Genomic DNA, 4,555 nt, shown 5'->3' with positions numbered 1-4,555 from the left:
AAGGCCCTCATTGATTTGTAAGATACCAGATTATACAGATACAAATTAAAGCAATGATATCTTTAATGATAAATATGTGCCTTTTAAATTACTAGAGATAAAACTGAATGACAATAATAACAAAAAGCAAGCAAAGTCGCGACTGAACGCACGCGGACAACAGTCAGCGACTGATTTAAATTCATTCAATTTATGTTTGATTTCCTTCACATTGCATGCGGTTTTATTATAGCAGCATAGTTCAACTATTATTTTCTCATGGAGTTTGCTTTTATCTTACTTTCCTTTTTTCCATCATTAACAAAAATTCGGTTCATTCTATAATGATGTAATCCATTACTTTCCCGGCTCTTTGTCGAGGGGACAGAGATACATGCTTGAGGAGAGGGTGCATGGTGACCAGGGATAGGGTGTCCGTCTGTCTGTCTGTCTCTTATGACAAAAAAATGTTAGGGAAAATCAAACACCAAACTTATTCATGTAAGAAATAGTTCTACTGAATCTGACTTTGAATACAAACAAATGCAGATTTTTAAAGCTACTGTACTGTTACCTATGAAGGTAATGAAAATGTGTATGTACGTTATATGTACTGAGAATAAAATAGCATGTTTTGACCCCAGTGAGGTGTGTGTGTGTGCTTACACAGATCATAATTATTCGAAGCGAAGCTAAGCATATCTAGGGTCAGGTTGTATATGAGCAGATGAGGTAATGAAGGGCATGGTGAAGACTGTTGACTGTAACATTGTTTAGTAGTGGTGGGGAAAACATTCAAGCCTTCACAGAACCTCGGAACCACCTCGCTATGAACGTCTGAATTCCCACCACAGTCGCTGACTGTTGTCCGCATGCGTTCAGTCGCGACTTTGCTTGCTTTTTGTTATTATCGTCGTTCAGATTTCTCTCTAGTAATTTAAAAGGCACATATTTATCATTAAAGATATCATTGCTTTAATCTGTATCTGTATAATCCGGTATCTTACAAATCAATGAGGGCCTTGGTGGGAATACAAAGTCACTTTGGAGCACATTCAAACACAACGGAAATCTACCAATCACCGCCCGAGTACGTCGCGCAGTGTTACCAGATCCACCCGTCCTCGGCTGGCAAAATCAGTGCGTCAGACTCCGTGGAACCGAGTATAGTCACACATAGTCCTTCACACACACACACACACCGCTCGCTGGTGCAGTGGTAACGCTCTCGCTTGCCAACTGGTGGACGGGAGTTCGCGCCTCGCTCAGGTTGCGAAAAGTTTCACTGGAGAAGTGAGTGGTTACTGTCCCCCTTAAGCAAGGGGACGGGTGTGTGCGTGTGTGAAGGTCACAGCCTTGCCCTTAGATCGGACTATATGAGCTCTCATCTCCCTTCCGGGAGGGTAAAAGCTGACGATCACGACCGTCAAAGTAATCCTGACCGACCCGGTGAATTACACACACACACACACACACACACACTCACAAGCAGACTATCTCTCTCTCTCTCTCTCCCTCTCTCTCTCTCTCTCCCTCTCTCTCTCTCTCCCTCTCTCTCTCTCTCTCTCTCTCTCGCAAAACAACCAATTACAGGGCCAATTTGTAGCCCCACCTAATTATACTCTTTTCCTCACACCGCGCAACCACCAACTCTCTAATCTGCTTCGAGGTCTCTATCAAGGAACCTCATTGTCTTGTTCTGTTCAATTCTTCCTTCAACCACTCGATTTTATTCAACTCAGGACAGGTCCCTAAGACTGGGTACTTGACAAGGGTGGTGGAGAGAGCTTGAGTCGAAGGAAAAGGGTGTAAGAGAAAGAGTATGTGGGAAAGGGTGAGGGGAAGAGGAGACAAGAAGGGGGGTGGAGAGGGCTTGAGTCGAAGGAAAAGGGTGTAAAGGAGAGAGTTTGTAGGAAAGGGTGAAGGGAAGGGAAGGATGATGAAATGGGGATGGAGAGAGCTTGAGCGTATAAGGAATAGTGTGTAAAGGAGAGATTATGAAGGACAGAGTAAGGGAAAAGGGAAGGGTAATGGGTTGGGGGGGCTTGGGTGTAAAGGAAAAGAGTGTAAGGGAGAGGGTATGTTGGAAAGGGCGAGGAGAAGGGAAGCATAATGGTAAACACAGCCATGACAGCCAAACCTTATTCTCCATCTTAACTCAGGCAAATAGAAAAGGTGTAAAGCTCATTAAAGTAAGTGACTAATGGAAATTACCTACGTACACTCCCAAATGGCGTCTAAATTGGTTCTTTGTTATTTTATCTTTGTTTTTAATTTCTACGGGAGGTGCTGGAGGCCATCACCCACTCACTTGATGTAGTGCTGCCTACGTCTTCCTTCCCCTTTATCATTTTTTTGTGTCTGCCTTCCTCTCTTCCTGTCACCATCATACACTCACTTGATGTAGTGTCGCCTACTTCTTACTTCACCTTTATCATTCATTTTCCGTGTCTGTCCTCCTCTCTTCCTATCTCTCACCATCATACACACTTAATGTAGCGCTCCTTGCTTCTTCCTTCACCGTTATCATTCATTTTCTGTGTCTGCCCTCCTCTCATCCTATTTCTCCCATCTTTCCTGTCACTTTTTATTACACCTCTTTCCTTCAGATGGCTTTACATTGAGTGACAAGCCTAATGGTATCCTGTAAGCCATGAAAACATTTACAGCTCTGAGTGATAACCATATAACCAAGCCATGCGTGTTCCTCACGTGTCAGTAAGTGGGTTGGTGAAGGGTTAGTGCTCCTCAAGATCGATTGAGATACAAGGTCTAATTATTCCTGGCTAAAAATTGGACCACTCCGCGCATGACATCACGCGGCACCTGAGCCCACCACTCCAGTAGGGCTAAGGCTATCAGTTGGTCTTAGACTCCGCTGGGGTGAGATCCCCAGCTCCTGACTTTTCACTCCAGGCTAGGCTGATGGTGTGCTGTGCAGCTTACGGGTGCACATCTTTGCAACGTTAAAATAAAGAAAATGGAGATATACATTTATATCGTTTCCCAAAGGATGAGGAATTGAAAAAAAAAAAAAGTGGATTTATCTTTGTGGTAGAGATAATATCAGCAATTCAACTTACCAAAGCTGACTGGTTGTCAGAGTGCAGTCATTATTAGCAATACGGGTTACAATAACCGACTGATGAAATAACTGCCAAAACAAAATATATATAGTGATTTGTGTGGATTAACTTAAAAACGGGGCCTTACAAAGTTTGTAAGATGGTCTAGACACATGAAATTTTTAATTCTCGGGTCAAATCAAAACACAACCAAGTTAAATTTAAAGTGTACATTGATTTTCTTCTACCCCTCCCCCCCCCCGTGTCAGGGAAGACAAGGTACATGATGACATTATGGAAAAACTTTGTAAAATATAACGTTGAAAAAAAAATATATATATATATACTGTATATATATATATATATATATATATATATATATATATATATAGATATATATATATATAGAGAGAGAGAGAGAGAGAGAGAGAGAGAGAGAGAGAGAGAGACTCTGTGGTGCAGTGGTAAAGTGTGCGTTCTCATACACTGAAGAACGAGGGTTCGCGCCCCGCCAGGGTAATAAATTCTGAGAGCGTTCTTCTGGCCACGTACTGCATTGGTGGACATCAGGGTTGCTGTGGTTGAAACAGTGTCGCATACTATAAAGTATGCTTGCATCCAGTTCTCTCACTCGATCTTGGTGCCCCTCCCCGTAAAACAACTAACTCGAGACAACCGGCCACCCCGTACGGGATTATGGCGTCTGGCTATAGATAGAGTTTTTTTTTTTTTTTTTTTTTGAGGGAACAGTCTTGTGCACTTCTGGCCTTTGATTCCTTCTTCCTTGCATTAAAATATAATAAGTAGCACAAGAAACAGATCCACGCTACTGTTTCCTTTACCTACTTCGTGCATTGGAGCTTTGCCATCTTATTTCCTTTCTTGAGCCACATCCAATTAACAGTCCTAGACGAGTGTTACGGTGCTAAAAAGGGACGTCTTCTTGTGACCTGGGCACGTATTCTCCTCGGTTAAGGAAGCTCCCTAACACCTTTCCCTTAGCGATTTATTTTGCTTATTGTACCGTACTGTCCTCTTCTTTTATGTAAATTCTAAGATCAATGTGTAAATGGATGTTAAGCAGGTATAACTAATGCTAAATCGCTAAGGAAGAGGTGATAGGGAGATTAACCAACGAGAATGCACACACACACACACACACACACACACACACACACACACACACACACACACACACATATCGAAAAGAAGAGGTAGAAAGTGAAATTAATGTAAGAAAGTAAAAGTGAGAACAAGAGATAATTGCGAGTGAATTGTGTGTGTGTGTGTGTGTGTGTGTGTGTGTGTGTGTGTGTGTGTGTGTGTGTGTGTGTGTGTGTGTGTGTGTGTGTGTGTGTGTGTGTGTGTGTGTGTGTGTGTGTGTGTGTGTGTGTGTGTGTGTGTGTGTGTGTGTGTGTGTGTGTGTGTGTGTGTGTGTGTGTGTGTGTGTGAGAGAGAGAGAGAGAGAGAGAATGAGGTTGACCTTTGACCTTACACGCTGGTTACCTGGT

Source organism: Coenobita brevimanus, chromosome 78 (assembly GCF_032717465.1).
Source record: "Coenobita brevimanus isolate Jiangsu-jjx chromosome 78, ASM3271746v2, whole genome shotgun sequence".
Lineage (NCBI taxonomy): Eukaryota > Metazoa > Arthropoda > Malacostraca > Decapoda > Coenobitidae > Coenobita > Coenobita brevimanus.
This window is presented reverse-complemented; position numbering follows the sequence as displayed.